Below are 13133 nucleotides of genomic sequence, written 5' to 3'. Positions count from 1 at the left end.
TCCCCAATGCCACCACAGTCTCATGCAAGGGATGGGAGCTATTCTCCAGAATAGACTTCAACTGTGTAAGTATACATAGTGTCCTATCTGCAGGCAGCATGTTATAGAGCAGGTTGAGCTGAACAGATTGTATATAGTTTCCTATCTGCAGGCAGCATTGTTTTGAAGCAGGTTGAGCTGGACAGATTGTACATAGTGTCCTTTCTGCAGGCATCATGTTAAGTAGAGGGAGCTGAGCAGAATTTACATCGTGTCCTACATTTGTGGGCTGTAGGCTATAGATCATGTGTTATCTGCAAAGGTTAGTCTGCCTATAAGGCCGCGGTCACACAATCCGCTAGGCGTCTGTTCATAACGCGACGCTAGCGCACATGGGGAGGTCCTCAGCCTGAACGCACATGCGTTAACAGGGAAACACATGCGATTGATAAGCCGAGGGCCGCCCCCTGTGCGCTAGCGTCGCGTTATGAACGGACGCCTAGTGGATCGTGTGACCGCGGCCTAATACTGATGACCTATCGTTAGGACATGACCCTCTGGGTGCCTGACACGTTAACCCCTTGTTGATGTCTCTTAGATGTTTTGAATCCATTGTAGTTTTATATTCAATTTCTCTCTTTACCAAAAGTTTTTTACTTTCCCTAAACAAAGTTGGCACCAAAACTGTTCATTTTAAGGGCAAATTCACAGTGGAATTTTGAGGCTGAAAATCAGCCAAATTTGCCAAAATTTGTCCAAGACTGGGTCTAATAGCCAAACTGTAAGTAAAACACTGAAAGATAAAGTACAGTACATTGCAGTACAGAAGTACTGCAATGTATTGTATGAGGGATCAAGGTATCCCTAGTGTTAATCCCCTAGTGGGACAGTAAAATAAAAGTTAAATCAAGGTTTTAAAAAATAAATAAGTAAAAAACACCACAAAAATCTTCTATAATTCTAGTTTAAAAAAAAAAAATAAGAAAACCTACCTCAGAAAATTGGTGCCTTTGTGTACATAGCGACCTTGGCTAAGCAGATATAACATATTTGATACCCCTGATGAAGCAGGGAGAAACACGTGTTGAGTGGTGTCCTCTAAATTTACTTAAATTTTAAATGATCTAATCAAGTGTTCTTTTATGCTTTCTACATTTTGTTTTCTACATTTTGTTTTTTTGTTTCCACTTTATTTTGTACTATTATTATAGCCGTATTATGAAGGGTATAAAATTTTTTAAAAACAACTACCATTGCAATTCTAGTGCTACCAATAAAATGTAATAGAAAGCCATCAAAAAGTCAAATTTACCCAAAAATTGTACCAATCCAACTGTTACCTCTTCCTGCAGAGATACAGTGAATTGTGCACCTGTGTGACATTACATGAGCAGGGATATAATGAATTGTGTGCACCTGTGTGACATCACATGACCAGAGATATAATGAGTCGTGCACCTGTGTGACATCACATGACCAGAGATATAATGAATTGTGCTCCTGTGTGACACCACATGAGCAGAGATATAATGTATTGTGCACCTGTGTGACATCACATGAACAGGGATATAACAAGCCGTGCACCTGTGTGACCATGGTCAGATTTCTGTCGACTAGTAGTAAACACAGAAGCTTTCTATAGAATGACAGCAAGCAGAGATCTAGAAAACTGCGAGGGATTGATAGGGAAAGTATATTGAAAAAATGTTTAACTTTTTATCATAAAAACAATAACATTAATTTGCTGTAATGGGAAGACCCCTTTAAGGTGTTAAAGGGGTATTCCCATCTGGGCATTTACATTTAATTAAATTAATTTGCCTTATGTAAACATTTCTTCAATTGGATGTTAATAAAAAAAATGTTCCTGTGTGAAGATAATTTCTTATAAATGTAGTCATGTTGTCCCTTAGAAACGAGATAGCTTCCTCGGATACGACCACACTCTGGCAGCGGTGGCCAGACTTGCGCTATAGAGTTCTGCCGGACAAACAGGATTCAGCAATCATTACCACAGGACGGCTGTGCGACATGTAGTAACTCCCGGACATTTTATATACAAAAACTTTTGTTTCTTTGTGCACTCACTCCAGCAGAGGTGGCCGTATCCGAGGAAGCCATCTCGTTTCTAAGGGACAAGATGGCCACATTTATGAGAAATTATCTTCACACAGGAACATTTTTTTTCAATAACATCCAATTGAAGAAATGTTTATTAATGAAACTGAATGTGAGTGCCCAGACGAGAATACCCCTTTAAGTTTATGTGCAAAAACAATCCCACTCAGATAAAAAAACCACAGATTTTCAGTCACAGATTTCTATCTTTTAGGAATCTAAACGATACATAACTATACTAAACGATTAAATGTAATGTCATATAAAACTACTACTCCATTGCTTTATTAAATTTTATTTATAAAAGATTTCTCACACTCCTATACAATGGCCTATTTTTAATAAATGGAGTTTTAGATTCGCAGGAGAACTACATTTCCCATGATCCCCCTCGTCCGGACGTGCGTGATGACGTTGCCTGTAATGGTTCTTTCCTCCGTGTTTATGGCCGTGCGCGCTGACGTCACCGGGCAGCGATCCCTTCGCCTCCAGCAGTATCTCTGTCGGTCGTTGTCGCTGCCGCTGTGGAGCAGTTGTTGCGGTGCAGCCGGGAGTGCAGGTCACTGAGCGGCTCCGTGCAGCCCTGGGGATTCCGGAGGACGACGCCCCGCTCCGCCTCGCCCTCCCTGTCAGCAGCCTCGTATCCCCCCGTCATCGTGACAGCGCCGGGGCCTGTGAGCTGCTCCCATCCGCTGAGAGGAGCGCCGCACTCTGCCCGGGATCGCTGTAAGTCTTGCGCCCGTGTGGTCCTAGCGCCCGCCGGATGCCCCCGGCCATTGTTGATAAGCCGGGCTTTGTTCTCCTTACTAATGTCATTCCTCCAGTCTCCACAGAGCAGGGCGGCGCTGTGCTGTCACACAGGCTGACACCCCCATCCTCTTGTTCTGTTTTATAGCCTAAATATTGGCCATGTCTGAAGGGGCGCTGTCCCTAAATATCGGGACAGCCCCTATACTGACTGATTGTGATGCGTGACCCCTGCAAGTGACTGCGCACCTATACTGACTGATTGTGATGCGTGACCCCTGCAAGTGACTGCGCCCCTATACTGACTGATTGTGATGCGTGACCCCTGCAAGTGACTGCGCCCCTATACTGACTGATTGTGATGCGTGACCCCTGCAAGTGACTGCGCCCCTATACTGACTGATTGTGATGCGTGACCCCTGCAAGTGACTGCGCCCCTACACTGACGTATCCTGATGTGTGACCCCAGCAAGTGACTGCGCCTCTACACTGACGTATCCTGATGTGTGACCCCTGTGTCTGACTGCCCCCTACACTGACGTATGCTGATGTGTGACCCGTGCGTGTGACTGCACCCCTACACTGGCTGATTCTGATGTGTGACCCGTGTGTGTGACTGTGCCCCTACACTGAGAAATGCCTGATTCTGATGTGTGACTGCACCTTAAAACAAAGCCCTGACTGGTTCTGATGTGTGACTGCACCCCTACACTGACTGGTTCTGATGTGTGACTGCACCCCTACACTGACTGGTTCTGATGTGTGACTGCACCCCTATACTGACTGGTTCTGATGTGTGACTGCACCCCTACACTGACTGGTTCTGATGTGTGACTGCACCCCTACACTGACTGGTTCTGATGTGTGACTGCACCCCTACACTGACTGGTTCTGATGTGTGACTGCACCCCTACACTGACTGGTTCTGATGTGTGACTGCACCCCTACACTGACTGGTTCTGATGTGTGACTGCACCCCTACACTGACTGGTTCTGATGTGTGACTGCACCCCTACACTGACTGGTTCTGATGTGTGACTGCACCCCTACACTGACTGGTTCTGATGTGTGACTGCACCCCTACACTGACTGGTTCTGATGTGTGACTGCACCCCTACACTGACTGGTTCTGATGTGTGACTGCACCCCTACACTGACTGGTTCTGATGTGTGACTGCACCCCTACACTGACTGGTTCTGATGTGTGACTGCACCCCTACACTGACTGGTTCTGATGTGTGACTGCACCCCTACACTGACTGGTTCTGATGTGTGACTGCACCCCTACACTGACTGGTTCTGATGTGTGACTGCACCCCTACACTGACTGGTTCTGATGTGTGACTGCACCCCTACACTGACTGGTTCTGATGTGTGACTGCACCCCTACACTGACTGGTTCTGATGTGTGACTGCACCCCTACACTGACTGGTTCTGATGTGTGACTGCACCCCTACACTGACTGGTTCTGATGTGTGACTGCACCCCTACACTGACTGGTTCTGATGTGTGACTGCACCCCTACACTGACTGGTTCTGATGTGTGACTGCACCCCTACACTGACTGGTTCTGATGTGTGACTGCACCCCTACACTGACTGGTTCTGATGTGTGACTGCACCCCTACACTGACTGGTTCTGATGTGTGACTGCACCCCTACACTGACTGGTTCTGATGTGTGACTGCACCCCTACACTGACTGGTTCTGATGTGTGACTGCACCCCTACACTGACTGGTTCTGATGTGTGACTGCACCCCTACACTGACTGGTTCTGATGTGTGACTGCACCCCTACACTGACTGGTTCTGATGTGTGACTGCACCCCTACACTGACTGGTTCTGATGTGTGACTGCACCCCTACACTGACTGGTTCTGATGTGTGACTGCACCCCTACACTGACTGGTTCTGATGTGTGACTGCACCCCTACACTGACTGGTTCTGATGTGTGACTGCACCCCTACACTGACTGGTTCTGATGTGTGACTGCACCCCTACACTGACTGGTTCTGATGTGTGACTGCACCCCTACACTGACTGGTTCTGATGTGTGACTGCACCCCTACACTGACTGGTTCTGATGTGTGACTGCACCCCTACACTGACTGGTTCTGATGTGTGACTGCACCCCTACACTGACTGGTTCTGATGTGTGACTGCACCCCTACACTGACTGGTTCTGATGTGTGACTGCACCCCTACACTGACTGGTTCTGATGTGTGACTGCACCCCTACACTGACTGGTTCTGATGTGTGACTGCACCCCTACACTGACTGGTTCTGATGTGTGACTGCACCCCTACACTGACTGGTTCTGATGTGTGACTGCACCCCTACACTGACTGGTTCTGATGTGTGACTGCACCCCTACACTGACTGGTTCTGATGTGTGACTGCACCCCTACACTGACTGGTTCTGATGTGTGACTGCACCCCTACACTGACTGGTTCTGATGTGTGACTGCACCCCTACACTGACTGGTTCTGATGTGTGACTGCACCCCTACACTGACTGGTTCTGATGTGTGACTGCACCCCTACACTGACTGGTTCTGATGTGTGACTGCACCCCTACACTGACTGGTTCTGATGTGTGACTGCACCCCTACACTGACTGGTTCTGATGTGTGACTGCACCCCTACACTGACTGGTTCTGATGTGTGACTGCACCCCTACACTGACTGGTTCTGATGTGTGACTGCACCCCTACACTGACTGGTTCTGATGTGTGACTGCACCCCTACACTGACTGGTTCTGATGTGTGACTGATGTGTGACCCCTGTGTGTGAATTTCCCCCTATACAGAGAAGCGACTGATTCTGATGCATGACCCCTGAAGTGTTCAGCTTGGCCAGGCTTGACAATTCTTATTAACCCCTTCTCCTACATATTCTCTTTTTGAATGGGCGCTTAAAGGGATGACAATGTAAATAAAGCTGCACTAGTCACCGATCCGCCATATCTATAATGTCTGCCTGTGTGTATATGATCCCTCATCCTATAAGTCACATTGTGTTGTCATCAGGAGATAAGAAACCTTGTGTTTTGCCTTTGTTATCACCGTTTTTAAAGTGTAGAGGACGCTCTGCTCATCGGGGTCAATTGTCTATGAATAATTATTGATTTGAGATTGAGAAGAACACAGACCGCAGATCCCCACTCCCGGTACCCGAACGGTTAATACTTGGGGGATGATATTGGCTCTTTGTTTAGGCTGTAGATTTTCCTTTTACATCTGTGTTTGGGGAGAGTAGTCGTAGAGGAAATGCGAGGCCTGTATGGCATGTGTAAGGGGTTAATGCATGCATTGTTGATTAATTCGGAGTGTCCCACGCTGCCCCCTCAGGAGGGGCTTACATCTGTCTTCCTTGGCAGGACCACAAGTCTTTGTCACGAAGGCTGAGCATTGGGATTCGGGGTTTGGAGATTCTTCCTGGATGGATCATTTTGGTTTTTTTACCAGACTCCTCTTCCCCTCCCGGAGTGTTCTGGGGGGAGGGGGAGGCTTCCTTTATTTTGTTACTTTGTATTTGTTTTCATAATTCTCTTTCATTCTGTATTGTTTGTTTTTTTTATGTATTAGTTTTTGTTTCCTTTATTTATATAGCTGCAAGAATTGCCATAAGAAAATTCTGTAATGTGCAAGTGAAATCCTGATGGATTTTTTTTTTTTTTTTGCGCCAAAGTTAATACTGTTATTATTTGTGGTTTCCATCACTTTGGGCCATGTGTATGATACCCAGCACAGCCATATACCTGGCAGAATCCATCAGATAGACGTCCATATAAATTTTGTGACCTGGGTTAGTTTTCTATATATTTTTTATTACTTGTGGGACGGTGTAACTTGCTTGGGATTGTTAGGCTTCATATTCTAGCAACAAACACCCCAAAAATTAAGATGTATTAAGCTTAATCAACCAATAACTAAGGGGAGATTTTCTATTGATGACCCTTCTTTAATATCAGATGGTAGATCTTACATTTCTAGAATCCACCACTCATCACAATTTTGGCACCGTATTGTATGTTGTAGAGTCGCTGTTCCTGGAATAGCGGGTTAGTCCCATTTAGTACAGAGATTGGGAAACACATGTCATGTGACAGCTGACTTTTTGACATGACAGAAGTTTTGATCAATGAGGGTCCAGGTGCTAGGACCCCCTACTGATCACCAAAACCAAGGGAGAGCAGCACCAGGCAGAGAGCTGTGATCCTCAGGGAGATGAGTTTTGCAGAAGATGGACCTGTAGACCTCTGTGTGGCCGCCGTCCGCTATACCTGCTGTCGTTCTACTTCTCAACCGTGGTGAGACAGATGCCCATCTGAAGTTTTTGTTTGTGTGGTGAAAAATGATACAATTTTCCAATATAGTTTCTGTATCAATTCCTCCCGGTTTTCCAGATCTCTGCTTGCTGTGATTCTATCAGAAGCTTCATTGATAACTTCCTGTGGATATAAACCGTTCCCTTGTCATGCGATGTCACACAGGTGCCCTGACAGCCCGAGAGGGCTAATGTGATCTGTCCCCTGTATGCTGAGGGTGTGAGGGGCATGTAGGGAATGTGCTATGTGCATCCTCTCTGCATGTATCTGTACACAGGGATCCAATGACTGGTATCCCTACCAATCCAGAGAATGGGGTCCTGCTCTCGCTCATGATCAGCGTGTTGATCAGGGCCTAGATGCTGCATTCAGTATTATGGATGTGTCGAAAATTGCCAAGCACAGCCCACGGGGTATCTCCAGAACCCACATAGACGGTGAATGGGAGTGTTAGAGATGGAGGGCATTATCATCGGAGATAGAATTGAATGGAGCTGTAGGACCCCTGCTCCACCTGCTGCTCCATCCATTTGTGAGAACTGGACCTCCATGCTCTGGATTCATTAATGTTTGCACCGGTTGGACCTTCTACTATCAGGTTGTTATCTCATATCTTGTGGATAACTTGTAAACTTGATACAACCCTAATAATTCACAGGAAGACATGGCATAGAAAATGCAGATTAATGCCCTTTTTTTTTTTTTTTTTTTTTTTTTTTTTTTTTTGTGTGAATTCTGTTGTAATATTGTGTATTGTCTGCAGATTCCACTTTGTGCTGCAGTTTTTTCATTTCACAATAAATCCTATTAATTGATATTTGCTTAAAGTGCTGCCATTAAACCCCAGCACTTGTACACATTGGGGCACATTTACTTACCCGGCCGCTGCGTTTCACCGAAAGTGCATTGTCCAACGATAATGCACTGTGATGCGATTCACTAAGGTCGTGTCGCCCGAAATCCTGCATGTGTGGCTTCTCCGCTCAGGTCCGACGGAGTTCACCTTTTTCTTCCTGGTGCATGTAAGTGCTTGGCCTTGCGACACAATTTGAATGTTAAATCCCGCACCCAGTCCGAATTAGTCTGATCGTCCCACGGCACGACCCCTAATTGTGTCACATGGAAGCCGACGCAGCTGCTCCAAAAACGCGTGTGCCAAAATCCCAGCGCAGACACTTGCTAAATACCTGTCCAAGCCGTGCAATCCTTGAAAAAGATGAAGAGTCTGCCGAAAGTGCGCTCTGCGACCCTTAGTAAATGAGCTCCATTGTTTCTCTAGAAGTCTGAGTACCGTATATATACACTCGAGTATAAGCCGAGTTTTTCAGCACAAAAAATGTGCTTATACTCGAGTCATGAGAAAAAACAAACACTGTACTCATCTTCGTCTCGGCTTATAATCGAGTATATATATATGATACATTCTCCACCTCAGATTTTATGTATCTCACAACTAATGTACATTTTCTATAAATCGCAGCCAACCAGAAGCCACGTGTGTGTGTGTGTGTATTTAGTTTGTCCCTTTGGCGCATAGTGTCTCAGGTTGTGTCTGTAGTCTCACTAGCTGTATGTGGATCAAATTGGGTTATGTAAGCAAATCCCTGGAAATCACATTCTGCTGCATTCACACCAATGTGTGCCTACCTGGCTACAGCCGGGCACTCTGGAGAGGAGAGCGCTGCTCACCCCTCCCCTCTCCGTAGAAAACAGAACTGCACGGCCATTCTCAAGATAGACCATGTTGTATCTTTTTTGCAGCCACGGTACGGTACATGTTGTACTCACCGTACCGAGTGCCATAGACGACTATGGGGTACTTGTGTAGCTGATATCCGTGTCTTACATGTGTATAGAATGAGAATGTAGCATGTCGGGTACTTGTGTAGCTGATGTCTTGTATCGCACATGTGTATAGGAGGAGAGAGCATGTCAGCAGATAAAGCACAGACACCAGCAATGCTAGAGGAGAGGCGTAACGGCTGATATCACTTTCTCTCTCCATGTGACCAGCCTCATTTACATAATATAGGAAATATGATTTTAGAATGATTAATGTATGAATTAACTTGATAAAGGCTGGGATGGATCCTTGTGAACTGATCCAACAGGTAGTGCTGACAGAGACCTCATGACAGGTGTCCTTTAAGTTCATAGCAAAGATGAGGTAAGTGACGTAGGTATATCTGCTGCATGACAAGAGGTTACTTGAGGCAAGTGCCAGGGTTGGGTGTGGATGGGAGGATTTTGGCCTTCAGATAAACCCTAAAGGTCGCCATACACCTTCAGTAGGTGTTGGTCAAATGCTTGCTTGGCCGATGCCTGTTCCGACCCACATTCAATGTCCTCTGTCTGGCTAATGGAGACCCATGGAGGAGCTTTACCCATGATGTGGCTATTGTGACCAGGACGAAGCCTGATCTGTATTTTCATAGTCTCTGTGTACAATTTGATCTTTTATTCCAGAGACCACACAATCGCCTTCTCCAGAACGGATACATAAAGTTCGGAAACGACATAGGTCTGCAGCGTGTGACGTACGTGATCTTATTCTGCATCGGGTCTTATATGTTGGCTCCGTGAGCCGTTTCCTTCCTGTCTGATAGTCTCTTTATTTTCTCCGTAGAGAAAACGTCTTTCCTGCCCATGAGAAATGTTACTCTGTTAAATCTAGTTGACTATTAGACCCAACAGTGGTAGCCGATTCTTAAAGGGGATGTCCACCGAGCTCAAAGTGTTCACCTGTTCTCCAGATTAGTGATTTAATTTAAATATAAATTTAATTCAGATATTTCTAGGAGGAATAACAGAGAAACAGCACATAAGATGCTCTAGTGGTGCTTTATTGGGAATATACATATTTACCAAAGTCTAGATACTATTGGGGGGGTGACCAATCCTGTATAAAGGTACTTCCCAACCTTACATGGTTAATTATTTCTCCACTATTGGCTGCATTGAAGTGGATGACCCGAGTGTACCACAGCTGATCAGCAGGGGTCAGCTACAAATGGCTTATTCTTAGGTAGTACTTAGGTACTACTAGTAGTTTAGGGCCAGAGAAACTTCTTAAAGGGATGACAGGGTTACAGTGTTTTATTTTGACAGTTGTCCGAAGTCCTAAAAGTTATATGGATGCAATCAGAATCCAGTTTTAATCCGTGGAGAGTTAATGCTCATTATAAATAATAATAGTTCTTTAATTCCCCGGGCACCGGTGTTCAGAACCTGGCAGTGGTGAGTTCAGTAAGTTTTTAGGACCCTGAACCCCAGCTGCATATTGCCTATGGTTTAAAGAGCCCAAAGTGACATTGTCTGTCACCAGGAATGTGTTTTTAGCTGGTGACTCTTACCAGTAGCCTAATCATATGCTAACTTTTATTTTAAAAAAAATGCCTCTGTCAGCATTCTGCATGAGAAGACACAGACTGCCACTCCCCAGGGACTCTCCACACGCTGCTGGCTGGGAGCCAGGTAATGTGAAGTAAACTATTATAAACTACTGTAATGATACCGAATGCTACCTAGCCATGTTAAAAATCGGCCATAGGCCAATGATGGCGAACCTTTTGGAGACAAAGTGCCCAGGCTACAACCAAAACCCACTTATATGTCGCAAAGTGCCAACATGACAATTTAAGCAGTAACTTATTGATCACAATTATTAAATGCATTGGGATCCTGAGTTCCCCAATATAAGGCTACATTCACACTGCCGCAAGGGGGGCGTATATACGGCCAATATACGTTCCCCATAGACGGCAACCGTACCGCTCCGTACCCGGGAAAAAGATAGGACATGGGGGTGAAGACCTGGGTGCCCACAGAAAGTGCTCAGAGTGCCACCTCTGGCACCCGTGCCATAGGTTCGCTACCACTGGCAAAGGCTATTGGAACCTAAAAAAAAAAAAAAAAAAAAGACAATCCTAGTGACGGTCCCTTTAAGTGAGCCATACATTTAGCGCTTTCTGACTCCTCTTTGCATACACTGTATAGGTCCAGCCGTGTAATCCTCTTTCTTCTTTCCCTGATTACTGCCTGTAGAGCGTCCACACGCCCCTATGCTCCATAGATGGTCGGCTGAACCCAGGAAATCGGTGGGTGCCGCAGACTCGCATTTGATTTGTTTGATGTTTTTCTTTTTGTAAAAGTCCCTTAGAAGGTACAAAATCTCTCCAGCACAAGTGTTTGTCACTTTGGAGCACAAAGCCCCTCTACGGGAATAAGTAACCTCTTTACTCTACATTTTTGCTGCTTGTGAGGTGCAGTCAAGAGTCTACATTTGCGACTTTTCCTCTGTATACAATGATTGTATGTTCCTTGAGGCTGCCCGGTTTTTTCTTATCAGTTTCTATTGTAAGTTCCTACAGATATAGCGGACGGAGGAAGGTCTTGTTCTTGGAGATTTCTGTAACCATAACTTTGTGTGTGTTAGGAATTGGCCCTTGATATCTGTGTGCATATACATTTGTTTGTGTTGTTAGTAGCAGCAGGACTGTAAAATAAAATATATATTTTATTCCAGGTTTGTGGTTGGACTTGGAGCACCTCTCCTTTGTTCCAATAGCAGGCTTCTGGTTGGACATTACAGCAGAGGGGAGGGGCTAGAGAAGGGTTTTAAAGAGGACGTTTCAGTTTGATTTGGGACCTGTGGCTTGGGTACAGCCGCCAAAAAGAAACTTTTATACTTTCCTAGATGTGAGTCCAATTAGGCATATTGGACTCAAACCAGAAGATCCCACTCCGACCTCTCCTCTCGTGATCCGGCAAGTGAAACCAGGATAATGCCTCCGCTGTGCATGTGTTGTACCTATGGCGCTTGCACATTGAAGGTGACACCGTGGCTTAGTGGTTAGCGTTACAGCCTTGCAATGCTGGGTTCCTGGGTTCAAGTCCCATCCAGGTCAACATCTGCAAAGAGTTTGTATGTTTTCTCTCTGTTTGCGTGGGTTTCCTTTGGGTCCTCCGGTTTCCTCCCACACTCAAATTGTACTGGTAGTTTGATTAGATTGATATAAATAAAGGAATTATTATCAAGGCGGGATGTACTACGCCAGTTTCCCTTTCAGCAGGGCGCAGGCACCAAAGGGAACGAGGGGTGAGGCAAGTATTTAACCGGTTCGCGACCGCCCGCCGTGTATTCACGGCGACGGTTGCGTCGCGCTGCATGGAGAGGGCTCACGGGCTGAGCCCTCTCCATAGCCGGTAAGTCTTTGCTGCATATTGCAGCAAAGGCTTACCGGTAACATCCGCGATCGGTGCTAGCACCGATCGCGGGTGTTTTCACAGCGTGGGCTGCCGGCAAAGCTGCCAGCGGCCTCAAATAGATAGCGGCGCATGGGCGCCGCCATCTTACCTGGGATCGCCGCTCCCAGTGACGTCATCGGGGGGCCGCGATCCGTCTCCATGGTAGCCTCGGGTCTTCCGAAGACCCGAGGCTATTTCGTTTTAACCCCTTCATTACAATGTGCTGATAGCACATTGTAATGAATGAGGAAGAAAATTCCCATATACTGCCATACTGTAGTATGGCAGTATATGATAGGATCGATCAGACAACCTAGGGTTAAAGTACCCTAGGGAGTCTGAAAAATAGTATAAATAAAAATAAAAAAAAGTTTAAAAAAAAAAAATTATAATAAAAAAAACCTAAAATTTCAAATCACCCCCCTTTCCCTAGAACTGACATAAATATAAATAAACAGTAAAAATCATAAACACATTAGGTATCATCGCATCCCAAAATGTCCGATCTATCAAAATATGATAACAGTTTTTCAATGCGTTTAACCCCGTAACGGAAAATAGCGCCCAAAGTCGAAAATGGCACTTTTTTGCCATTTTGAAAAATCTAAACAAATCTATAAAAAGTGATCAAAAGGTCGTACAGTCCTAAAAATGATATCATTAAACATAGTATCAAATTTCGCAAAAAATGACACCACCCACAGCTCCG

General features: G+C 45.5%; 1 protein-coding gene across 1 annotated transcript in view; it reads left to right on the top strand.

Annotated features, from left to right (window-relative positions):
- Positions 1 to 2546: 2546 nt before the first annotated feature.
- PELI1 (pellino E3 ubiquitin protein ligase 1) overlaps positions 2547 to 13133 on the top strand; it is a 38113-nt gene continuing 27526 nt past the window's right edge. The window contains exon 1 of the mRNA XM_072140389.1: positions 2547 to 2823. The gene's annotated coding sequence lies outside the window, so the exon portion shown is untranslated. The remainder of the gene's footprint in view (positions 2824 to 13133) is intronic.

The sequence above is a fragment of the Engystomops pustulosus genome, chromosome 3 (genome assembly GCF_040894005.1).
Source record: "Engystomops pustulosus chromosome 3, aEngPut4.maternal, whole genome shotgun sequence".
NCBI classification, from domain to species: domain Eukaryota; kingdom Metazoa; phylum Chordata; class Amphibia; order Anura; family Leptodactylidae; genus Engystomops; species Engystomops pustulosus.
The sequence above is the reverse complement of the archived record's forward strand: the minus strand, read 5'-3'. Positions and strand labels throughout refer to the sequence as shown.